The following is a 27,770-nucleotide window of genomic DNA, read 5'->3' as shown; positions in this document are numbered from 1 at the left end:
TTGTTTGGTGGAGGATTTGATGGATTTAAAATAAATGTACATTTGCAGTCACAGATGAGATGACTTGGAATGCAAGCTGACTGGAGTCATAGAGAAAGATAGTCACACAACACTAGAGACCCACCATGACTACATGGTGATGACTCAGAGGTAGAGCTTTGCAGAACAGGTGATGAGAGCCAACAGTGATAACCACGGGTACATGTCAGAAAGGTCTGTGCTAATGAGGCACCATGGTGTAATAAAAAGAATGGAGGCTTTGGAGTGACACCAGTAAACATGTTTTCTCATCATGGGATTCCATTATTAACTATATGGCACTGGATGGTTTGTTTTACTTCTCTGATACATAGTTTACAAAACATACAAAGTTCTATCTGCAATGCATGGCAAATAATTTACAAACAATGATAAGTGATATTAACATCGTTATTTTTACTCCTACTATTATTACTAGACCATCATTGGAAAACAGGTGAGAATCTAAAGGAGCTAATTGACTGAGCAATGTATCTGTGAGGTAATGAACAAAAGTAGTTAAAGGGTAGAGAGATGTAATAGAGTCTAGTCACGCTGAAAGTGAGATGACAGAGTTTACCACTTAATGAGTGAAGCAGTTAGAGCAACAGCAAAGTCCCGACACTTCTGTAAGCCTGCTTTGCTGAAGAGGATGAGAAGAACCTTGGAGTAAACATTAAGAAACACTGGGAAGAGTTTATAAAATAGGTTACCAATGGGAACACTGAAATCTTTCAAGTACAGGATTGAAGCCACAGTGTGTACAGAAGTATAACTAGTAAATTATAAAATGGTAGCAATTAAGAACTGTACAGATTAACAAAATTGCTTTAGATTCAAAGAACTTATTTGTACATGAAGATGGAAGTGATGTGCAAGATACAGCAACAATAAATTTCAGTGTTCCCACTCTGCTGGTCTGAGGGTATGTTGGGAGTGAAAACATTAGTTGTAAAAAGTGGGTCCTGCAAGTCAAACGTTGCCACATTTTAGTTTTGAAATTTTGTGCAGGTTATTTAAATTATTGAGTCTCGGCCAGGCATGGTGGGTCATGCTTGTCATCCCAGAACTTTGGGAGGCAGGGTCAGGCAGATTAACTGAGGTCAGGGGTTTGAGACTAGTTTGACCAACATAGTAAAACCCTGTCTCTACCAAAAATACAAAATTAGCTGGGCATAGTGGTATGTGCCTGTAATTCCAGCTACTCGGGAGGATGAGATGGGAGGATGAGGCAGGAGAATCAATTGAACTCGGGAGGCAGAGATTGCAGTGACCCAGGATTGCACCACTGCACTCTAGCCTAGGCAAAAGGAGTGAAACTCGGTCTCAAAAAACAAACAAAAAAATTCTTGAGTCTCAGATTCTTCACCTATAAAATAGGGATAGTAATGCTGACTTCAGAGGCTTATTGTCTTGTTAAGCGAGGTAATAGCTATTAAAAGCTGAGTAGAAGACGATGCGTATGCAGCAAATTTTATTATCAGACACAGGGAAAAGCTGGAAATGTGTATGGTCCTGGGGGGAGTCAGGTTTCAGTTAAGATAATGAGTATCTGGAAATGATTCTATTTTCTCAATTGTGCCATGAGATAACCTGGAAAGAAATTGCAGACCTGTCATTTCAGCTTCCTCTGGCGATCAGCTGGCTTTAAAATACTGGCTTAAAAGCAACAGAAAACAAATGGAACTACCTCTCAACTGTGAAGTATAAAACAGATACCCAATTAGAATCTCGCAGTAAATTGCAATTGCATTTTTCACTTTTAGACATTTCATCAATATATTCTATTGCCCTGTCTCCTAAAAGACTTTCATCAATGGGAAGATAACCTTTTGCCTAGTTGTAAGAGTGAGTCAGGAAACCAGCAATCAATGAATCACACAGGCTTTGTAAATGACAAGGCCACTTTCGTGAACCCTAACCTTTACTGCACTATAGATATCTGTTAAGAAAAACTAAATAAAACCATGATGAAACTACTCTACTGTCTAACAGTAATGGAATTTAGATAATATCGTGCTAATTATTAAAATTTATAGAGAGATGACAATTTTTGTTAACTCTGATAAACATTACATTAATTTTTATTTTCTGGTTTAATATTCAGCCTTGATTCATCCTAGTTTATGACCAAAAGTAAAAAAAAAAAAAAACACGGTAACTATTAACTATGTCATATGTAAAAAAAAAAATGAGCTGTATTGCACCATATAGTATGGAAGCCTTAACAGATATTAAACTATCTTAATTTTAGTGCGCTGCTAGGGTTGTGTCTTGTCCTGATGAAGGAACAGCTGGATTTGCCCCAAAAGTGGTAACAAGGTAGTTCTCACAAAAGAATTCAACAAATCATTCATACATAGGGCAAACTGAAATTCCAAAGAAGAAAACACCAATGCCAGGTTGGTCAGTCCAAAGTATTTATTAGGTGAACTATGTGCAGAGTGTCATAGCATATCCTCTTGATGGACAGAAAGAAAGGGATATTCTACCCAGTTATGTCTGTAGGAAGGAGGTCAAGGTATGACCACTGGTTAGCTGATATGGAGTTTTGAGGAATTTGGCACAGTCAGGGCCAATTTCTTCCAATGTTTTACGCAATAATCTAGCTACCTTTATCAGTGCCCAGGAATGTTCAAGACTTGGGTTTGGGTTCAAGCCTGCAAAAAATTGTAGCTAGCTGGGTCACAGAGTTGTCACGGCATTCTGCAATTTTAGGTCAGGACACAGAAAGAAAGGAGGGAGAACTGGGGACCCTCCAGGCTGGAATTTGTTTTCCCACTCAAACAGGGGAAACACTATTTTCTATTTCATGAATAACAAAATGACATATTTAAGTTTCTACATGCTATTCCAAAACTGAAAGTTTTATTTACCTCAAAGCCAAAATTTTACATTTTTAAGAAGAAAATGAAATACTTTTTTAGTTTAGATATGGTCAATTGGTATTAAAATTACTTTTTGTCATTAAAGTTTTCCAAGGCATAATGGCTTCTAAGAAGATAAATACTTTGTTTGGTAAACAATCATAAAAGCCATTCCAAAGAGAACTTTGAAAAATATAGATTCCTATAGTCCTGAATTAAATAGAATTTCGGGAAGTGTTGGCTTTTTGCTATTTAACTGACTTAAGGGATGGAAAAGAATAAATCAATGGATTTGATAGTGTTAAAGAAAAAAAATCTAATCATGTAAAGATGGTAAGGAAGCCCCGATTTGAGAGGAAACTGTCATTAGGTATAGGTATATACAATGAGGTCTTGCAGTGAAAAACAGTGACTGGGCTTGACTCCACACACAGTATGTTCATGTGGAAATTCATTGTCAAGGAACAAGGAGTTGATGGAAACTTACTGGGAGAAAACATCTCAGATAAGGGGAATTCTTGTTAGAAAAATTCAAGGTAATTCTTGCTGAAGTCAGGCCAGGGATGAGATATAGAAGGTGGCCAGGTCCAAAGGTGGGAGATTTTCGTTAAAATAACTTAGCAAGATTCTTGCTCAAAATGGATTCTGCAAGAACAGAGTGTGAAGCCCAGGGTCAGGCCTAGTCAGAAAGGATTCAGAAGAGCCTAACTAAAGTTTTGTTCTAAGGAAAGTCTTTGTCAGTAAGAATGACAAATCAAATCATCCATTCAAGTTCTCATAACAAGTTCTTAAAACAGAGAACTTACCAGAGAGGTGTTCTATATTAAATATTACTGTTATAATTACATTTTAAAAATATAAATCAGTTTTTGAGTAGTTTTAACCCCACCTAACCCTCAGTTTTCTCTTTATAAATATCTTGCATTAGTGTGGTCATCTGTTACAATTGGTGAGTCAGTACTGATACATTATTATTAACTAAAATCCATAGTTTATATTAGGCCTCACTCTTAGTGTTGTACATTCTATGGCTTTTAATAATCATATAATGATGCATATTCACCATTGCAGTATCATACAGAATAGTTCCACTGCTATAAACTATCCCGATACTTCAACTAATCATCCCTCCTCATTCCACCAACAAATGGCAAATACTGATTTTTTTTTTTTTACAGGCCCTATAGTTTTGACTTTTCCAGAAGTCAGATACCTGAAATTATACTCCATGCAGCCTTTTCAGAATGGCTTCTTTTCACCTAGAAATTTGTACATAAAATTCCTGCATATCTTTTCATGGCTAGATAGCTTAGGTCTTTCTTTTTATTGGTGAATATTCCATTATATACCTGTACCATACAATATTCCATTGTATACCTGAATGTTTGTTTATACATTCACCCACTGACAGATATCTTGGTTGCTTCCAAGTTTTGACAATTCTGAAGAAAGCTGCTATAAACATTTACGCACAAACTTTTAGATGAACCTAAATTTTCTGGTCATTTGGGTAAATGCCATGGAGTATGATTGCTGGATCACATGGTAAAAGTATTTTCAGTTTTGTCAGAGGCTGTCAAACTGTCTTCCAAAGTGGCTGTACAGTTTTGCATTCTCATCAGAAATAAAGTCCCTGTTGCTCCACATCCTCACCAGCATTTGATTTTGCCAGTGTTCTGGATTTTTGCCAGTATGATAGGAATACAGTAAGTAATGAAGTAGGTATGAATGTTATCTTGTTTCAATTTGCATTTCCCGGATGATATATGATATTGAGTATCTTTAACTTGTGTATTTGTCATCTGTATACCTTCCTTAGTGAGATGTCTGTCCAGATATATTGCCACTTTTTATTTGGAGAAAATTACATTATAAAATTAATATTTAATTTTCACATCAGTTATAGACAAAGGCGAGTACAACACCCAGGCAGGAAGATTTGATGACAAATAAATGATTGAATATTTGAAGTCTGTGTTAATGAAAAGAAGGGTTTTTGTTTTGTTTTGTTTTGCCATGGAATAATATAAATGAAAGCTGCCTGAGCTGCAATGTCTATCAATTGCTATTAGGTGTAAGAAGGCATACTCTCAAGTATATATGCTCCTCCACTTACAAAGAGGTTTCTTCCTGACAAATCCAACATAAGTTGAAAATATCATATGTCAAAAATGCATTTGACGCACTTAATCACTTAATCTACTGAACATCATAGCTTAGGCTAGCCTATCTTAAACATGTTCAGAACATTTATATTAGCCTATAGTTGGGCAAAATCATTTAATACAAACCTATTTTATAATGGTGTTGAATATCTCATGTAACTTATTGAACACAGTGCATTCCAGAGTACAGTATTGATTGTTTACCCTCGTGATGGTGTGGGTGACTGCGAGCTGCATCTCACCACTGCTCTCCAGCATGATAAGAAGCTATCATACCTATGTATATAGTTAGCCAAAGAAAAGATGGAAATTCAAAGTTTGAAGTATAGTTTCTACTGAATATGTACTGCTTTTGCACCACTGTAAAGATTAAAACAGTTAATTAAACACAGTAAGGTGGACACAGTCTGTACATCTCAATTGCTGAGATGAACAGATTAATCCATTTCCTCCTGATGAAATTAAATATTTAAATATTAATGTGCATATAAATACTCTTGCTCTAATTACATGGTGACCAAAATCCCTGTGTTAAGAATGACTTAATCTGTTTAACAAACATTTATTAAGTGACTACTATAGTTTAAGCCTTGTTTTAGGTTCAGAAAACTCAAGGATGAATCAGAAAAATGTCCCTTAATGCAAGAAACATACATTAAATTTGGAAGAGTAAATGCATAAAAATCAGTTTCCCAGGAAGAAAATTATAAGAGGAAAATTAATAAAATAGGCTTAATGAAATGAGGCTTGCTGGAAGAAGCATCTGGTCAGAAAAGGTGTCCCCAAGAAGGGACATTTGAACCAAACCTAGTGAAGAATTCAGGCTTGGGAAAACGGCAGTCATGGTTAGAGGTCTGGTCTTCCAGAGTTTTCTTAAACTGAAGGAAGAACAGGCAGGAAAGACATAAGGTAGAGATGAGCTTGGCATATTTGAGAAAAATAAGTAAAGCCAGTATAGCTACAGTGTAATGAGTGAACTGAGTGATTGGGGTCAATTTTCCCAGTAGCACTTTTGCCCAACTGCTGTTTCTTTTTCAAGAAAAACAAACAAACAAAATCACATAAGAATGTCGGTGGCAAAGTAAAATCTCCTCATATTAGTACTGCATTAAAACTTCAGAAGAACTAAGCAATGAAAAGTTTGTCATACTAGTTTCTGTTAGGAAATTCAATATTAAAACAATAAATACTAAACCATAAAATGAGTATATGGAAAACTAACTGAATTCTGATGCTTCCCTTGATGACTATTATGACACATACTAAAATACTACCCCACATCTACTTTTCACCTTCTTTCCTGTTAAAACAACCTTGAATTTTTTGAACACCGCAAGGTCCCAGCTTCTTGTGTTAGTGTCTCTTGCAGCTCAGAATAACCATATAACACAGACAACACTAGTAATTCATCAGCAAAATTCTCATGAGAAGTTGTAAGAAATCTAATGACTTCCTGATAAAAGGACAAGGAAGAAATGTGACTGTCCCCACTTCCACACCCCTTCTTCTGCCTTGAACATTTTCGTGATAAATACATTTGTAGCAGCCATCTTAAAATCGCTGGTTTCAAGCCAGGTCTCCTGATAACAGCACTGTGAAGCTGAAAAGCTAGTATTTGTAACAGCATATCTCCCGAATAATGGCTAAGTGAAAAAGCAATGGAATGACTGAAAGATTATTTGGACTTTCTGTTATTCACACATTCTTAATTGCTACAACTCTTTTATGTTTTTTGGAAAATTAAATATCCAATGGCAACTTTTAGTTTTTCATTTTGGGGTGCACACTGAGCTTATGTTCAGTGTAGTTACTCTGAGTTCAGTGAAGACAAACAAGAGGGGGTGACATTTGTTGAGCTTTTGAGAGGAGCCAGGTTAAGCCCTTAAGGTTAGGTTTATTTAGTCACTTAAACGACAGTATGAACCTGGTGTTACTAATATTCACATTTTATAGATGAAGATTTTGAGATACAGCAGTGTAAAGTAACCAGTTCTTAACTACATGACTAATAAGTGGCAGAGGTAGGACTTAATGGACTGGGTTATATTATATGATATGTATATATAATATATATATGCTTATATATGTGTGTGTATGTATGTATACATATATGCTATATAAATAAGCTTACATGTTATTATATGTATTCAAGTTCAGTATTTAGGCATATATTTTTATCACTGGCTATATAATAGTTAATAGTTTCTTGAGGAAAATATAAAATAGTAGTCCCAAGAAATGCCAAATGTTAGCCTACTGGAATTGAAAATGGCTTAGTAATACCATTTTTATTCTATTATGAAGCTATTTTAAGGAAAACATGGACAGATTGTTATGAGACCAAATTAGAGGACAACCTGCTAATTAAATTTATTGAACACAGTATGCTTCTGTTTGTTTAGGAAATGAAAATTTGTGAAAACATTTGGATACAGCCACCGCAGCTGTCAAATGCTTTTCTTGAGTTAGAGGTTTTTCCACTGTTACGGGATAATTTCAGTGTACTGTGTACCCAAAATCCTTATGACAATCTGCATTTCAAAGGAAGTTAATTGGCTGCAATCTGCCAGTTCAAACCTATACAGTACACAAAGATTACATTTACTAGTAAAAGGTCTTTAAATGAATAAAATAATTGAGTTACAATTATTTTTTTAAAATTATCTCACATTTTATATGTTGTTCTACAAAACAAACTTTAAAATGCTGGCATCTCTTAAACCATTAATACTCTTGCAACTTCCCATGAGTGTAAGAATGTAGTAAATAATAGTATGAATATGAGCTGCTACTCTTAAAACTTTCCTGTGTTGATTTTACATCATTTATACCAATGTTATTGCATTTTTTCACAATTTTGTTGACAGCATATTAAGAAGTTAAAAAATTTAAACACATAGTATTCATATTTGTCTGTCCAGAAAACTTGGACAGATTTCACACAATCGCAGGATTCAAACAAATTTTTCAAGTATATTAAATGCACAGCCTACTCCATTCAGGTCTCTGCTTAATTTGCACTCCCAGGAAAACCTCCTTTTTACGCTATTTAAAAAGCAGCTTCTCCAAACTAACACCTTTTTATCTCTTGCTTCATTTATCAACATAGAACCTAAATTGTTGCGTGTGTGTGGGTGTGTGTGTGTGTGTGTGTGTGTGTGTGTGTGTCTGTGTATACTAGTTGCATATTCATAATGGCTTAATCTTCTTATATGCATGTAAAACGTGGATATCCCAGGGTTTAAGGAGCATTTCCTTCAAATGTCTTCCTCTTCCTTCCCTCTGATACTATGGCTTACTTTTGAGAACATTAAGTATAATTATTTGTCATATTAATTGACTTTTCATAATTATTTTGATAACACATCACTGATGCTATGCTGAAAGAAACAAACATTATACTCTTGATGTTTCATACCACTATAATGTAACTTAGCAAGAAACATATAGTTATTATATAAGATTTTATTTTAAAAGTTCAGCTTGAGGCCTGGGGCAATATTTATAGGCATAATAGTTAAAATACAGGTAGAAAATAATGATTTTTTTTTCATCTTATTGTAATTATAATTTAAGAAACTGCTTTTATTATGCAAAATAGCAAGAATAAAACAGGAAAGGTGATTAAGAAGACAATTTCCCAATGGAAGCTGGTAATTGGTATATGATGCAAACTATGTGTGTCCCTCAATAGAGTAATATATAAACCTAATTTGGTAATCAACATCCAAAAGGATATCTAATAAAATGTTAGATACTTTATTTAATGTTTAAAATATAAATATCAGAACAGAAAAAAAAGGTTCCACATAGCCACAGCTAAGCTCTTCCTCTCAATCTATTGCATCCTGACCCAGAGGAATGGGCCCCCAAATTCCCTTCCAAAGGGAAAGAAAGGTACTTTTGGTCAAATCTGATCATGTGCCTCAGGTACTTTGTCATTCCTCTTTGATGTGTTTTGAGCTTCACATTTTATGACCATTACTCCTTCCTAATTTATATTTAGGTGTCGTAACCATTTCCTAGTTATATTAAAAATGATTAATATGTTTACATTTTGCTCATTTTAAAAAATGCATTTCAACAGCTTTTCATTATTTCAGAGATGGTGATTAAGGTTGAAATTCCTTTGCTCTGATATATTTAACCAAAGGTTCATAGGTCTTATTTAATTTAATGCTAAAAAAAATTTACATGATTTGTCTGCAAATACATTTAAAATGACATAATGTATTGTGATTTGTTTTGTACCATATCTATATCTTTATTTAATATAGATTGAAGTTAACTGTATCTTACGACATTTAATCAAAATGCAGTATATGGTTTAGATGTTTGTCCAAACATCCAAGTTTCATATTACAATGTGATTTTCAGTGTTGGAAGTGGGGTTTGATGGGAGGTGGTTGGATCCTAGGGGTGAATCCCTCAGGAGTGGTTAGAGTACTGTCCCCTTGGTGACAAAGGAGTTCTCACTCAGTTCACATGAGATCTAGTTGCCTAAAGAGTTTGGCATCTTTCTTCTCTCTCTCTTTTGCTCCTTCCCTCTATATATAACATGCGTGCTCCCCGTTAACCTTTCATTGTGATTGGAAGCCTTCTGAGACCCTCACCAGAAGAAGATGCTGGAGAAATGTTCATATAGACTATAAAACTGTGAGCCAGTTAAAGCTCTTTTCTTTATAAATTACCAGCCTTGCTGGGTGCAGTGGCCAATGCCTGTAATCCCAGACCTTTGGGAGGCCAAGGCAGGTGGATCATCTGGGGTCAGGAATTTAAGACCAGCCTGCAAACATGGGGAAACCCTGTCTCTACTAAAAATACAAAAATCAACTGGGCATGGTGATACATGCATGTAATTTTAGCTACTTAGGGGGCTGAGGGACAAGAATTGCTTGAACTCAGGAAGTCGAGGTGGCAGTGCACTGAGATGGCATCATTGCACTCCAGGCTGGGTGACAGAGAAAGACTCCATCTCAAAAAAATAAATAAAAAATAAAAATAAATAAATGACTAAGCAAGCCTCAGGTATTTCTTTATGGAGACATAAAAACAGATAAACACAATATGAAATTGATCCTCTTAAGCTGTTGTTGTTTTTCTTGTTAATTCCATTTTCTGTTATATAGCAACGTAAGAGCTAGGGTTTCAGTTTGTTATAGTATCTTGTCACGAATAACACATTGCAAATATTTTCATTCACAAAAATGAAATATCCAATTAGATGTAATTATCCTTTCATGTTGTGTTATTGACAATGCTTTTTAAGAAATGAGAAACATGTAGATGTTCAGTTCAAAACCACTTCCATGGGTACCAGTATTGAAATGTGTTTATCTAATTTCCCCTAACTATTGCTCTCGTAAGTGTTGCTCACACACTTATATTCAAGTTTAAAATATCCAAATATTGAATTTCAAAGGAAAAATGAAGTTATTTTTATATTTAATGATTTATTAAAATAGCAATGGAAACACATGTCACCAACATCTGTATTGCAATGAACAAAGCAGATACTAGTCAAAATGCCTTAAAGCTCCTCCTATGTCTCATGTTCTGTAACATAGCATTGTAAACACAAATAGTAACGGAGACAGACAGGTAATGCAAATGAATAAATTAGGTAAGAAAAAACATTAAATTATACAGTTCATTGAGTTTCTATTGAATAGTGCTAATTTAAGGTATGAAGTTTGTAGAAAGTTAAAAGTTTCTCTTCAAAGTTTTTCTTCTTATTAAAGGATACTAATAATAAATGTTAGAAATAATTTATTTTAAAGACTAAGTTTCTTCAAAGTCTTCTTGCTTTTTGTTATTAACTCTTTATTAAGTCTTATCCTATGCAGCTGTTAGATATAAGGGAATAAGTACATTCTATGTCCTTGTACTTTAACCAAGGTATTTGTGCTGGACATGCTCACAGGCACATCCCAGCTTGCAGCCTATGCCCCTTCCTTATTTGGAAATGTTATTACTTTTCTAAGTTTTTTTTGCAAGCAACTTCCTCTTTTCCTTTGTTCTCTATTGCCTTTACCTATTTAGGAATGTTTTAAGTTTTTAGCCAATTGGGTTTAGCCTCCATTCCCCTCCAGAGGCAGTCTCTGGTTCTCTCTTGTGAGGAGGTGCACCCCACTGCCTCCTGGTGGCCTCAGGATTAAGGAATCAGGACCCACCCGGTGTGAAGAATAAACCTATACTCTTGGCAACAAGGGGAAAAGGCTTGCAGCACAACAGCAACCAGGCAACTCTGTGCATAGAACAAGGTAGGGAACATCACAAGGGGGTGATAAAGTACTTTCTTGGTGGTAGAAATTCTGGAAGTTGAGTGAGTGTGGGTGTGCATGCATGAGTTCGGCTTGAGTGCAGTCCTCTCTGCGAGTTTAGAGGCCTGACAGGGCAAAATGAATGGATCTTCAAGATCTGTGATCATTTCATATGGCCTAGAGGCCCGACAGGGCAAAACAACATAAATGCAAGTTCTGTGATCATTTCACATGGCCTAGAGTTCAGAGAAGGTGAGACAAAAGGAGTGAAAGAGGCTTCCAGGAATGGGATAGGGGGATAATTAGAATCCTTCCCAGGGAAAAGAAGGGCAGGCCTCTGGAAAACAGGATAGGCAAGAAACTTCTGGGTTGAGAGCAGTTGAGTCTAACTGGTACCAAGTATGGGGAATGTTTCTAAAGACAGGGATAGGAAAGAGAAGCTGGGAATTAATAAAATATTCCTTGGTCAGGACATACCAAAGTGAGAGAAGCCATGGGGAAGGTGGTAAATTATTCCTTGGTCAGGACCAAGGAAAGAGAAGTTGCAAGGGTGGTAAACTATTCCTTAATCTAGGTGTCTTGAAGGATAAAAAGAGGTAAGAAATCCCCATTAGAACATGCAGAACTTTAAGGAATTAATAATAAAGGAAATTAACAAATCAGTACCCCAAACCCAGAATCTTACCCAGACATTTAATATACAGCAAGGAAAAGACAAGCACAGAGGAAAGAGAAACAAGAAGAGGGAGAAAGTAAGAAAGGAAATCAGAAAGAGAAATGGAAGGAAAGGGCAGAGGTGGAGAACCAGAGAGAGAGAGAAAGAGCACAAATGAAATAGAGACTTAGGGAAGAGATCCTATGAGTCTGGCAATAAAAGATTTAAACAGAAACAAAGATTAGAGAAAGAAATAGAGGGAAAGAATGAATAAGAGAGAGACTGAAAGAAACAGAAAGCAGAGAAAGACACAACAAGTAAGACAAAGGATACAAATAAAGTAGGAAGAAGAGAAAGAAAATATGAAGAAATTTATAGATATAAGAATGCACCTTTAGTAAGGAAGGTTATAAAACAAAGTCTGAAAGTTAAGACATGTCGAAGATTATCTATGAAAGTCATGAAAAGTGTTATCAAAAGGAATTTATGCAAGAAATCTTACATAATTTTTGTTTTGAAGGTCTAAGCAAGTTTTAAAACATTACTTGTAAAGGAAATTCTTTGTGTAAACATATTGGCTAAAAGTAAAGTAGTATCATCCAGTTTTTCTGTAAACTAGACATTAAAATAAAAGCACAGGTTTTTTTTTTCTTAAAGGACTAACCTGCTCTTTAACAAAGATTATAAAATGTCTCTTAGCACAGTTACCACATCTAGAATTTCCAGTACATCAGCACTAGCCTAGAGACTACATCCTCATCAAAAGATGAACAGATCTGAGAAGGAACCTATCTTGTGCTGCTAACCACTGAGACTGTCATTTGCACAGCAGAAAAGGGATGGACATCACACCGGAGACAAGAAAATATCATCACCATTGGAATCATGGGCCATTGTTCCAGGATCAAGCCCTACCAAATTAAAGTTAAGAAAAGCTTAGTCTACCTTTTATTTTTCTTTTCTTCCTTTCATTTGCTCCCATCCTATTATTAATGTAACCAGATATAACTCACCTCAAGTTATTCCTTTTGATGCCTGTTTAGTTATACTTTGTAGAGATTTACATAACCAGAGATAGTTAACTACTTAAGAAAAATATCTCTGTCCTTTTTAAACTTCCTCAGATTAGGAAGACATAATGAGTTCCTGTGAATATAATAGTAACCCAGAAAATAGTAGTTGTATTAATTAGTGGAAATCAGATTCTGTTCCTGTAAAACAGAATCTCTATGTTCTACTTAGTTGAATGCCCTATGGAACAATAAAAGTTCAAGATAGACTGCTTCCACAATTCTTCTCCAGTCCTTAAAACCATATACCCATTTTTACCAAATGAATTACTCCTTCTAGCTGTCAATTTGACCAGTGTAATCCTATACAGCTTGCTACTGCTATTGCAACATCTGGAAACTCTTCCCATTCATTAAGTCATATTTGTGGTATAGACACCATTATATTAGGAAAGAATCCTAAAGGAATTTTTGAATTATGCTTTATTGCTCCTTCAACCTCTCTATCAATCACTTCTCCTAGACACAGTTACAAAACCAGTCTCTGTTGTAGGAAAAAAAAGAAAAACTATGGCAAGCCATAGCAATTGAGACAAAGTATCAGGATAAAAATACCACGGCTAGAAGAGATTAAATATTCCGTCCTCACTCTAAATAAAAGAATAAAAGTAATTGGTACACTGTGCACATGGTAGGCAAGTGGCCCAGGTTGTCTCCTTTCCACCCAGATAGTCCTCTAATCAACAGGACATGGACTGCATGGTAGTTCTTTTTCAAAATCCTACAGCCTGAGATAATGAACTGTGCCAAACTCTCTCTGCTGTTTCCTGAAGTGCAGCAAACTTCAGGTTAGCCTCCAAGAGCCATCCAGCCACCATCTTCCAAGATCAATTTTAACTCATGTTTCCAATGACAAGGGGAAATTTTGACATTCCTTGGTGACTGAACAGAATGCAGTGAGGTCAGATACAAAATTTCAGTGAGCTAGGAGGAATAAGCTTAGGAGTTCTATTGTACAACCCTGTGACTATAATTTCAAAATATGTTGTAATTTTGTAAAATACTAGGATATTAGAAATAAAGTGTTCTCACTAAATAAAATCATAATTATGTGAGAAAATGAATGTCAAGTAAATTTAGTCATTCCATAGTGACCATACACCTCAAAATAATATGTTGTGCATAATACGTAAAATTTGTGTCAATTTAAAAATAAAAATTCTAAAATTCTAAAAAATTTCCAACAGAAAATATATTTGTCTCTAGGAACCAAAGTAGAAGCTGGAGTCATCTCATTTACCATCATTTCTGGTGGCCCACTGGCGAATTGTGTGTTTTTTGTCTCTGCAGCTCTTGACTCTGTCAGGTCAAAAATCCTGATCTCCAAAAGGAAACTATTTTCATCAAGAAGCACGTAAAATGTGTTAGGTAATTATAAGACTCAGCTACCATCTTGTAAAAAAGACATTTTAGATGAGAAAAGTCATCTATGTGTAAGAAATAGAATCACACCCTAGGCAATGGTAATAAACCCTGATAGAAGGATGTAGAGCCATGTTACACATTTGAGTGCAGACTGCAATGTATGTTGAAGCCAGTTGTTAATACTTGGGTGTTTCTTGTAACACCTGTGGCCAAGTATCACTGTAAATACATAGCAATAACAACTATGTTCTGAGAAGAGCTGAGTAATGAGGGCTCAGACTTCTCTGTGAAAGGGTTTAAAGGTAATCTCACCTTGCAAGTTACTAAGGCCAAAACGTTGGGTAGCTGAGGGTGTTTGGAATCTAAAAGGGGCAGAGGAGGAAGAAGATAATTAGTATCATTTTTAGCCCAGAGACAAGCTGTAATTTGTCTAATTTTTATCTTGTATGTATACCCCTAGAAAGAAGGTGAATCAATAGCTTGAATTAAGGTTGCTGCTCTCTTAACTCGTCATGAGCTTTTTGACAAAATAGTCTCTCTGGGCTGCTCCTTGAATGAATATGGAAGAGTAGATCCAAATGCTACATGAGATGGATTGTACATTCACTATCTTTTTTCAAAAACACATTTGCTGCACAGCTGCAATTAATTTAGTCAATGGACAGCTGCCATCTGCCAGCTATTTTAGGATATGCAGAAAGCTGCCTTGCCTTGGGAAAGCCACATACAGTGACTGAGAGAGTTTGGGGTATATATAAACTGAGCCATTTCAGCTTTCTGGAAGACATACTGATAAACTATACTAACTGCAATGTACAGTATCAAATTGGTCATGTAATTGACCATTCTACTGCCCAGTTTCTTTGGCCAGTGATTCTTACTATTTCATTTTCAGTACTGACAGGCTAGGTGTTTCTGACAATGACTTAACTCATCTCTCTCAGCTTGATCCCTTGCCTAATGAAAAAAATAAAATTGTCTTGCTCTTTTTTTTTTCCAGTTGCTTACTCTGTAATTAATCATACGTTCCCAGTACTGTTGATTAGAAAATTATTATTCAAGATCAGATAAATCTATTCCAAAATATAAAATACATTACTTATAAGTTTAATTGGTATTTATACACATACACACTATATTGGGGGAAAGCTGGCAAATACACATATAAGCTACTTGTATCATGATCTGAGGGAAGCTATGTATAGTATATAATTTCACAGCATAATATCAAAACCTCCATTATATTTTGTTCACCTATTATAAATCTCATTTTTACAAGTGCACTTACAATAAACAAAAGTATAAATCATTTATCTTATTTTTTTCCTGCACAACTTCTATTTTTTCTCTGTAGTTATATGGAAGACTCATCTTTGACTTCATTTTTTAAAGTTCTTAGACAGGCAATGCTTAATATATTGCATAGTTCTTAAGCTTTGTCTTTCTTATTTATCATTCATGCTCAAAAATTGCCATGTAATCTCAATGCTGGATGGGATATACATGTAAAACCAATAAGTAAGGGACCCACTGGCCGGGCGCGGTGGCTCAAGCCTGAAATCCCAGCACTTTGGGAGGCCGAGGCGGGTGGATCACGAGGTCAAGAGATCGAGACCATCCTGGTCAACATGGTGAAACTCCGTCTCTACTAAAAATACAAAAAATTAGCTGGGCATGGTGGCACATGCCTGTAATCCCAGCCACTCAGGAGGCTGAGGCAGGAGAATTGCCTGAACCCAGGAGGTGGAGGTTGCGGTGAGCCGAGTGTACTCCAGCCTGGGTAACAAGAGTGAAACTCCGTCTAAAAAATAAAAATAAAAAAAAATAAGGGACCCACTATCTAGGAGTTCATGATTCAAATCAAAAGAGTTAACTTAGGTCTTAGTTTGATTTGACTTAGACTCAGATTTTTATCCAAAACTGATCTTCTTAAGAAATACTGGAAGTTGCTTTGAATAGATGATTTATATTTTCATACATTTTCATTTGTTTATCTTTCTATTGTTTATTTTATCTGAAAAGAACTAACCAGTTAGTCTTTAATGGAAAGGAAGGAAACATTCATCAATCACCATTTTAGTCTCTCCAAATTGGAGTCATAGCATTTAAAGACCTGTTAACTAATTGGAAATGGAATTTATATCTCAAAGACCTCTTTTCTCTGTGATCCAAGTTCCAAACAGCAGTGAGCAGGTAGTTTAACGTTGTAAATGTGACTTTCCGAGTTAATCCCTCTTTTTCAAGCAAATGAATAAGAGCTTTATTTAACAGCTGATGTCTTGAGTGTTTTGAAATGAAACCTGCCTATTCTGATATACCCAATCATTGTTTCCCTATCCTACCTTTTCTCTTGTAGATAGAAAATTTTATTTAGCCATCAAAATCTATCATTCCGCTCTTTCTTTTCAAGGACATGAAGCTTCATGTGAGGCTAATAGTATCATAAAGACAACCGCTACTGTCATAACATTTATTTTACCTAATTTTGATCTTGGGATTCTTATATGAAGTAGTGGTCCCTTGAAAATAATGCTGATAAAATGTCAAGTTTTTTATTGATTAGTAAATAAAAGATCAAAAGTCTTACCAGAGAGCCTGGCTCTGTTAGCCTTGCCAGAACCCCTTTGTTATCCTACAGAGAGTAGAAGAAGAAGGCATCACTAAATTTAGATCCAGCAGAATGCAAATGACGGGGTAAATGTTTGCATTCCAATTGACCTTCTGGAATAGAGATAGAAATTCTGATCCAAACAGCTGCACAGATTGAGTTTGTTTTTATACTAGCAGTTGGATGTGCATAGAATTATTCTCTTCTTTCAGTTGATTATAATACTGCCCAACACTGTACGTATTTAGAATGGCTAGAATTGAGCTCATGAAAATGGAGTTAAGAGAAACAACAAGCTTTAATGAAATGCAAACCTCCAACCTCAGATCCTTTGTGCTCTACTTGAGCTAAATAGCCACAAATATTTTGAAATGAATCGTTTTGGAATGAAGTAGGCACTTCAGCACTATAAAATGATTATGAACAACTTAGAACATCAAATTTACAACAATAAAGTATGTTGTCTGTTGTTAGATTAGTTTTAATTTCTTAATCTACAAAATAGAAATTTTATTATTTGTTCTATCTTTCTGAGAAGTCTTTCAACCATCAAAAGGGTGGAAATCCAAGTAACTTTTGACCTTTAGAAATGTCTGATATAATATTATTAATAAGATGGGATAATAAAAAATGTCTTTGATATGAATCTAGTGTTAGTTTAGAAGCAGTTCATAATTTCCCAGAATATTAAATTTTGAATGACTTTTTGAGATCATTTGGCATGGATAATTTTCTCATTTTTATCCTTAAAGATTTTGAGCAATGTGAGGGTAACTATTGCTCAAATTCATGCAGCAAATAAACCTAGAATGTAGTTCTTCAAACAACTAGCCCTGTTCTCTCTTGAGTATTCATATTTTGTTCCCAAAAGCCTATACGTATTGTGCATATTGTGTCTGGACCATTATCTTGTGACCACACACACACACACACACACACACTCACAATCTTAGTGACAAAACAAGCTTTTTACAAAAACAGTGATGCTAATTCTTACTACTTATCATTATCTTCTGCTACATAAAACTTGTCTCCAAACTGCAGAGTGATTTTTTAAAGTTTTCTTTATTCTCAATTATTGGTTTTTTGTTCTCTTATTCTCTTGGGAAAAAATTAGAAGATCAGCAATATTGTGTTTACTTTTATACTTATAAGTATCACTAATTAGCCACCAACTTTAGCTGATATATACAGAATAAAAATAATTGTAATACAAATAAAATAACTAAGTGATGACTTCTGTACCTTTTCAAGCACTTTTATGATTTTTTTCATTTGTAACTCTCTTTACAATTGTGTGAGGAATAATTTATTGCTCACAGTTAACAATCAAAAAAGTAAAGCTTAGAGAAATTGTGACTTAGCACAGCTCTTAGACTTAGTAATGGCAAGAACCAGAAATCACTTGAGAAAGTAAAGTGTGAACACTTTCCACAGCTCCCAATTGCCTTTTTTTTTCAGGATCTTATTATATTTACACCCTTCTTCTGTGAAAATGCAGTTTTCTTATATAATTGGGACTTAAATGCTTGAATTCAGTTAGTGAAACCTAGAAACATGTAAAATACTAAATTGTATTGAGATAAAATAATCAATTCTGTTCTCCAAGTAATTTTAATATTAAATACCACATAATTTATATCCTATTAATCCCAATATGATTTTGTTGCTATAGAAAGATTTGAAATATAGTGACTACAACCTTATTTTATTAACTATGAACAGTTAATGATTCAAGCCCCTTATTTTACTGACATAATGGTCCTCCAGAGATCCATTTCCTTCCACAAACCCTGGCCTTGTCTTCAGACATTGAAACAAATTATTTTGTATTTTCTCTAATGTACCATAACTTTGTCTGTGACTGCAAGTTTTAATTTTCAATACAGCTAGATTTCATTTGGGGTCCAGTCTAGTGACAAAATTTGATTAACAAGCATGACCATAATTTCTAAGAATAAAATATCTCTAGTAGATAATCTTAAGACCTTAGACAAACACCAAATTTGAACTAAGGTACACTCTTTCAATGTTAATTGCATTTGTCCTTTTAAATAACCTGACAACATGTACTATTTTAGTGACGTTCTCTACCACTGAGAGAGAGTTTATCTTTTTGTTTGATGTTATTAGACTACCACCGTCTAACCTTTTGTAATTCACTTTTTCAATTAATATACATTGTTTATAAAATAGCACATCAATTACTATTACAGGCTACTTTCGAAATAAGAAAATCTTTGTGGGGTGTGTGTGTGTGTGTGTGTGTGTGTGTGTGTGTACAGGAGAAAGAGAAGGAGAGAGACAGAGACAGAGACAGAGAAAAGCAAGAGCTGAAAACAGATAAAATGAAGGGAAACTCATGTTAATCCTAACTAGCATTCTTAGCTTGCAATCAGGGTTTGATTAATTCTGTTGGGTTAGATTTGCTTGTGGTAAAATGTAGCTTAACTTCTGTGAGTTACGAACGACTGAGGAACTATAGTCTTCTATGAAAACTTTCACAATGACCTACTTTTCATTCATATCATACTTAAGTTACTAACCTCAAGCCCATTCTCCTCCCAGTAAGCCTGTTCCATACTGTGAAAATGCTCCTGTCTATTCATAGCTTATTTCAGTTCTGATCATCTATTGTCTTAATTATGCTTAATTTCTAAATTACATGTTGCTAGCATAAAAAATAATCTTCTAAGGTTCATTCCATAAGATCTCCAAAGAGAACCTGAAATAGCTTAGGAACTCTCTTCTCCACTTCCCCTTAAACATTTGCTAGTAAGTCAGTAATAATAGTTTGGGTTAAATTTGAGAACATGCTATTGAATTCACTTTTTCTCCATATACTAATGTTAAGTGTTTTTTTTTTAATTTTTGATGACTTTTTTTTTTAAGAGAAAGAAAAAAGAATAATAAGAAAAAGAATAAAGAAGAGAAAGAAAGAGAAAGAGGAAGAGGGAGAGAGAATGGGGGTATTGCTTTATCTGTATCTGCCCGGTCTAGAATGCAGTCTAAATATGGGTATGCCTATAATTGTGCTTAATAATGGAGACATGAAAGAAAATGAGGGAAGAGAATAACAAACTAGGAGCCAATCAATGTTTCATTTAAACTTCTAAGTTGATATGATGTGGTATTAATAAGAGTGTATATTTTGTGTTTTTAAAGTGGAGAGTTCTATAAATGTTAATTAAGTTTACCTGTTGCAGATCTGAGTTCAAGTCCTGGATATTGTTGTTAATTTTCTGTCTCATTAATCTGTTAAATATTAATGTTGAAGTCTCCCACTATTATTGTGTGGGAGTCTAAGTCTCTTTATAAGTCTTGTATATCTGGGTATTCCTGTATTGGGTGCATATATGTTTAGGATCTTTAGCTCTTCTTATTATTACATTGATCCTTCTATCATTATATAACGTCCTTCTTCGCTTCTTTTGATCTCTGTTGCTTTAAGGACTATTTTATCAGAGGCAAAAATTGTAACTTCTGCTTTTTATTTATTTATTTTTGCTCTCCGTTTGGTTGGTAAATATTTCTCCATCCCTTTGTTTTGAGTCTTTGTGTATCCTTACATGTAAGATGGGTCTGAATGCAGCATACCAATGGGTTTTAATTTTTTATCCAAATTGCCTATCTGTTTTTGGATTGGGGGATTTAGTCAATTTAAATTTAAAATGAATAATGATATATGTGAGTTTAATACTGCCATTTAATATTTGCTGGCTGTTTTGCCCATTAGTTGATCTAAGTTCTTCATTATATGATACTCTTTACTTTTGGTATTTTTTTTAGAAAGGCTGATACTGTTTGTTCCTTTCTATGTGTAGTGGTTCTTTCAGAAGCTCTTGTAAAGCAGGCCTGGTGGTGATGAAATCTCTGAGTGCTTGCTTATTCACAAAAAACTTTATTTTTCCTTCACTTATGAAGCTTAGTTTGGCTGGATGTGAAATTCTTGGTTGAAAGTTCTTTTCTTTAAGGATGTTGAATATTGGTCCCCACTCTCTTCTGGCTTGTAGGGTTTCTGCAAAGAGATCTGCTGTAATTCTGATAGGCTTCCCTTTGTGGGTAAACTGACCTTTCTCTCTAGCTGCCCTTAGTATTTTCTCCTTCATTTCAACCCTGATAAATCTGACAATTATGAGCCTTGGAGTTGCTCTTCTTGAGGAATATCTTTGTGGTGTTCTCTGTATTACCTGGAGTTGAATATTATCGTGCCTTACTAGACTGGGAAAATTTTCCTGAATAATATACTGAAGCGTATTTTCCAGCTTGGATTCATTCTCTTCGTCACATTCAGGTACACCTATCAAGTGTAGATTAAGTCTTTTCACATAGTCCCATATTTCTTGGAGACTTTGCTCATTCCTTTTTACTCTTTCTTCTTGAATCTTGTCTTCTTGTTTCATTTCATTAAGTTGATCTTCGACCTCCGATATCCTTTCTTCCTTTGCTGATGAGAAACTGCGATCCCCTGCTGAGTGAGAGGCATTCTGATCTTGGGTATTCTCAGCCTTTTTTGGCTGTTTTCTTCCCTTTGTTATAAATTTATCCATCTGTGGTCTTTGTATTTACCGTCTTTGTAATTGGGTTTCTGAGTGGAAGTCCAACTTATTCATTCTTAACAATGAAATCTGAGCAACCCACTGCGCCGACTAAAACAGCGGCGTTAAGATTGATGGTGCTTTTCTGACTCTGCACCAAGAACTGACGCTCCAAGGCACCGGCAAAACCACCTCGCCGGTCACAAGAGTCGCGCTGGTGACCCTTGGGGCTCCTCCGCTGGGAATCTCTTGGTGCATGAGCAGCAAGAATTCATCTGAAAGTGTGGCGTCCTCTTGTTCTCTGCGGTTTCACTGGGAGCTACAATCCCGAGCTGCTAGTGATCAGCCATCTTAATGTTAAGTGTTTTAATGCTATCATTATTTGTGAAGACAATCCCTGTCTCTACCTGATATCAAGTCAAACACAATATAAATAGGGTGTCTAAAAACAGAACACATTTTCTAAAATTGAGTATCTTTGTGTTAAAAAAGATATTTTTCTTGGCAATGATAACCACTAAAACAGAAAGGTGCTTTAAAAATTTCTGAAAAATTGTGGGGTTTAGCTAGGTTCCACATTTGAAGCCAAGGTTTCTTTGATTACTTTGAATAACTTGGCAGATAATCTTTTAGACTAAATGTGGTATAAGGGGTCCTTTAACTTCACATCCATATTGAAGGTGAGTATAGAAGTGGAATGCATGAGGGAGAATAAATTTAGAGGCTTTGGATGGAGAGAATACGCCTTTCCTCTGAAAGTCGTGTTAACAAGCTATAGGAGCCTGGTTATATCCCTTTTGCCTGCTATAGGTTGCCCAGTATTAAAATCCATTAGAAAATAAGAGATGAAGTTTCCTAGAGTATGATAAATAATCTGTATTTCCATTTTCAGCAGGGGACATCATATGCATATTCCTTTAGAAATCATCCTACAAATTATAGTCAAGGGTGGTCAACGTAGTAACAGCAATGTAGAAAGTGCATATTGGATAGGTTCAACAGATTGCTTTAGCAGAGGTAAGCCTTCCCATTATACATATCTCACTGTCTTTCAGAAAAACATGTTTCTACTAAGAGACAGAAGCATCACCCACTGTGTAGAAAGCTGTTTTGTCACCAGAGGCAAGATGAGTTATCACCGTTATTATTATCTTCAGTCATGACCATCTTCCTCCTCATCATCAAGACTAACATTTACTAGACTGGTGCTACATTCCAGGCACTCTTTTGAGTACATTACTAGCAGTTGTTCATTTGATTGTCACAACATTTCTTTAAGGTACAAAATATTTTATATTCATATTAAAGAGGGCAACACTAAGACAAACATGCATTTTCTATACTAATTACTGTATTTAAAATTCAAAAATATGCAGTCTGACTCAAGACTCTTCATAATGAAACTCTTTTCTCCCAGTAGTAGTTTCAGAATCAGACAGAAATAGGCTAAAATTATAAATCTTCAGTTCATTAATCTGGGGACTATAATCAAGTAAGAGACATACTAAGTCTCAGTTTCCTCATTCATAAAATTAAGTAAATAATATTACCTATGTATGTCATAAAGTTGTGACTTTTAAAGAAAAAGAATGTACAAAATGTTTCACATAATATCTGAGAGAGTTAACCTTAAGATATCAAAGTAATGACATTTGTAATTAATATGTGTGTGTGTACATGTGAATATATCCTGGGCTTATGTGTGTGTGAATGAGCCAAGTAACAGCATTAGTCGAATTTGATGTTTCCTTAGAGATTAATTTAAGCACTCTGAAAATCATGTTGATTGATCAGCAGTCAGGAGACTTTTAATTGAAGTGCTTAATTCATTTAGCTAATGGGATAAGCAATGCCAGAGATATAATAAATGAAGCTGTCAGGGGTCCAGATATTTGGTATCCTTAATTTTGTTTCAGAAAACCACAACTATTTTTTCAAACTTTTTGGTCTTACTTCTCATTCTTATTCATCCCCACCTCATTTTATTTCCTTTCATTGTAAGGAAGAATTGTCAGGAATGAAATCTGAGAAGCAGTGAACACATCAAGGCATTTCCTCTATCCTCTTTTTATATAAATACTTGATATCCTAAAGGTAAAACTGCCCCAACCGCCACCTCTCCAGCCTCTCTTTGCAGGTTTTCTCACAAGTGTTTGTTGGGATATGATTGTAAGGGAGTTTTGAGGTATCCTCCCACCTTATACAACATACAGCATATGCCTCACTGACTCTGTGTTACATTGTATTATTCTGCAATGTTTGCACACTATTAATTTGACAAAGATTACAAAGCCAATCACATCTGTGACATTATGTTACCATCAAAAACTGCCGAATGGCTTTGTCTCAAGACAAGTTCAGGCAGGGTTTACTGAATATACTAGATCAGCATGAATGAAGGAGTGGGCATATATTTAACTGTCTTATTTGGCATTAAACTCATCAGTGACTGGGAATGTTAGCATGTAGTTTGTTTTACTGATTGTATTCTCAAATAGCTGAAAATACCTTGATCCTGGTGTGAGACTGAACAGTGACTAAAAACATTGTCCCACCTTACTTTAAAAGGGCTTTGAAAATCATATGAATTACTCTAAGGGTCGAAGGATGGTCCTATAATTTAGGAGAAATTAGAAATAAGTTGGTTTCTCTAAATAATTTGTTCATCAGAAAATTTCCATTTTCAACTTTGTTGTCCCTAAAATGCCTCCCTCTAAGTTGTATCTACTTTTAGAGTAGAGCTATTTGCCTCCAAAGACCTTATATTCTGTGCTCATCAGACCTCCTTAACACATAACTTAGGGGTATGTTTTATTTAAAATTTCCAGTTACTGCATGTTTGTGAATGATAATAGATACTAGATATTGGTTTCGTATTATGTTCCAAAAAACTAAGTGTTATGGCCTAAATTGTGTCTCCACGAAATTCATGGGTTGAAGCCTTAACCCTTAATGTGAATATATTTGGAGATGGGACCTTTAATGAAGTAATTATGATTAAATGAGGTTATAAGATACAGCCATTATTCAGTAGGATTGGCGTGCATATAACAGAGACACCAGGAGTGCCTTTACACAGAGGAAAGGCAATGAGGACAAAGTAGTCAGAAAATAGCTATTTGCAAGTCAAAAAGAAAGGTCTATCAGAAACCAATCTTGGGGGCACCTTTCTTGGATGTTCAGCCCTCAAAATTGTGATAAAATAAATTTCTTTCTTTAGGGATTAAATAGCACACACCAGCTGTGGCTTAGGACCCTAAATCTGTACTATTTTGTTGTGGCATCCCTAGCAAGCTAAAAAAGTATGTCAAAAACTTTTCATACATTTTGTATTTTGATCATTATAACATACCAAAGAAAATATAGATTAATATCAGTATTTTGCCAGTGAGGCTTAGAGAGGTTTAATGTTCCAGGGTCACATACCTAATGAGGAACAAATCTGAACAACTCTTACACTACCTTTGACCACTTCATAAGGGAAAAGTGGAAAAGCATATCTTTGGATATTCATTTATAGGAATTAGCCAAGTGTGCATTAGCATTCACCTCAGTTTGACTAAACTTTAGACAGGTTGCTTCCTGACTATAGGCTCCTGACTTGTCTTTATCTTAGAGCATTTGCTTTAAGAAAAACTTGCAATTGTATGTTTTTTCACTACCCCTTTGAAGTGTATATAAATCATCTCCAAGTCTCTTGGCAATTTTATAACCAAATAAATGTTTTCTTCAATTACCTGGGAATTATCTCTTTGAAATATAAACATTGAAAAAAATCGTCTCTGTAACAGGGTAGGAACCTAACCTGGATTGGCACCAATTAGCAAACATGGATGGCCAGATCACAGAAGAAAACAATTATAGACTCAATTATAACCAAATGTGATCTCCACATCTCATTGACCAACCTGTCTTCTAAAGTCATCCAGTGCTTTTTACTTGTTCACCTAAACATTCCATATTTTGCTTCAGCAGGATTGAATTCAGTCTTTCTTCCTGGTTGCAGTAGACTTGAAAAAAGTCTTGCCTGTTTAATTTGCCCAGTAAAATTTTTGCTTTGACAGAATTTAATGGACCCAGCACTCAAAATGCCTAAGGGGGAATGTCAGTAAACTTTAACTTTTTACAAAATGTGAAAAGAGTATAGTAATATAATGGAAAGAGCTCAGGATGCATAAACCTGGAAATTTGTGTTGAGAGGTTTTCAAAAGTAATTGTTCAGATATTTGGGTCATTGAAAAGTAGAGCAGGAAGCATTAGGTTTCCTATATGTGTGTTGCAGTGCATTTTGCAGAGGTAGGCCCAGAGGCAAGAATTCAAGTGCAAGCAGCTTGTTTAGGATGTAAAAGGAATACCAGTGGTGGAGAAGTGAGACTAGAAGAAAGGCAGCCAAGATAGATTATCTTTTTAACTATCCTACCACTATGGGTACTAGAGGTTAATACCTCATGGAAAACTTTGGAAGACAAAGTAAAACACACCACACAAACTGAGAGAGACTAGGGTATTTGTGCACTATCTCTTCTTCGATGCTGTTTGGAAGTTGAGAGTATTAATTCCCAGCACTTCCTTCTGCAAGGTAGGTAGGTAAAGCCATCTTGAGGAAAGCCTTGGCAAAGGAACATGTAGGAGAAGCAAAGAAAATCCACAAGAAAAATGATTCAGATGCTAGCCCTTGGAGAAACTGCCAGTAAAACTGCAAGAGTGAGAGGGTCTGAGTCAGACAAGTAAAGGGTCAACTACATTATGTTAATATGTGTTACCTCTAGAAAACAATTCCATGGTCAAAGCATTTTGGAGAAAATTTGGGTTAATCAAATAGTAATTGGATTATTTATTTTATGACTTTTCAGATATTTTAGGATATCAATTTGAATTTATCTTGCATAGCTTTAAGCTAAGAATATCATGTTAAAATTTCCAAACTATTTTGGTGGGTACCTCTAGTTGGATTAGTACATATAATACTCTTAACATACTTTGAGAATCACCAATCTAATTTATTTGCCAAAAGTTACTAATGAGAAAAATTTGATCCATATTAGTGATATCTAGAAGTGAAGTAGTGTTTACAGAGATTAGTATAACTGCCAAGGTTTAAGGCTCCAGAATTCTGAAGCCAGAATGCATAATAGGAGATTCTAGTGATATATATATATAGTTGATACCATCTTAATTCTCATTCCATCAATTCTTCTAAATACATTTACTATAGTGTCTGTATTTTATGAAACCAGAATTTAAAGTATAGAAATATAATTTCAGAGTTTATAATTCCTTGCAACTTTCTTTCAATTTAAAACAATCGTGTATGTTTAATTTTCAAAACCAGCAATGTGAAAATCCTACCTTACCTCAAAAGAAAACTTGTAACTTTATTTTTTATCCACTATCCCAATGAGTACATTAAGCATACAGTACTTTTATATTTTACCAGGTGAGTGAACTGAAGCCTCACATGCTTGGCTTACTCTGAGTGATAGAAAGAGGCAGATTCACAACTCAGATTTAGTCGGGATTCATATTCTGAACTTTTGACCCAAGGCCTGGTGCTGATACTTACAATCTTCTTGCCATCTCAAAATTTGTCAAGTAATGTTTTGGTCTATTTTGATTGGGTTATGGCTAGTGAACCTCAAGAATTGGTTTCTTGGTCAGACAAAGTGGCTCACTCCTGTAACCCCAGCACTTTGGGAGGCTGAGGCAGGCGGATCAATTGAGGTCAGGAGTTTGAGACCAGTATAGTCAATATGGCAAAACTCTGTCTCTACTAAAAAATACAAAAATTACCTGAGTGTGGTAGGGCATGGCTGCAATTCCAGCTACTCGGGAGGATGAGGCACAAGAATGACTTGAACCCAGGAGGCGGAGGTTGTGGTGAGCCGAGATTACACCCCTGCATTCCAGCCTGGGCAACAGAATGAGACTCTGTCTCAAAGAAAAAAAAAGAATAGATTAACTAATGAAAATTTTGCAATGAAAATAAAAAGCTTCAACATATAATTTGTCAATATGATAAAATGTACTCCCTTCTATAACTTTAAATTCATTTTTGGATACACTATTAGTACTATTGTTATGTGGTTAGAGAAGCTTGAGCTAAAGATGTTTCCAAGGTTGGAATTCAGTGCTCTTTAATTAAAAAAAAGATAGTGGATAATTTCAATCAGAAATCTTCATGTGTGGGTAAGCTTCTAGAAAGAAACTCCTGCTAAGGTAAA

General features: G+C 35.1%; 1 pseudogene; it reads right to left on the bottom strand.

The window, feature by feature from the left end:
- Window positions 1-27,475, bottom strand: part of LOC101033307 (elongation factor 1-alpha 1 pseudogene) — a 303,417-nt pseudogene extending 275,942 nt beyond the window's left edge.
- Window positions 27,476-27,770: the final 295 nt, after the last annotated feature.

This window comes from Saimiri boliviensis, chromosome 6 (assembly GCF_048565385.1).
Source record: "Saimiri boliviensis isolate mSaiBol1 chromosome 6, mSaiBol1.pri, whole genome shotgun sequence".
Lineage (NCBI taxonomy): Eukaryota > Metazoa > Chordata > Mammalia > Primates > Cebidae > Saimiri > Saimiri boliviensis.
Note: the sequence above shows the minus strand (reverse complement) of the source record. Positions and strands in the feature narration are given on the sequence as shown.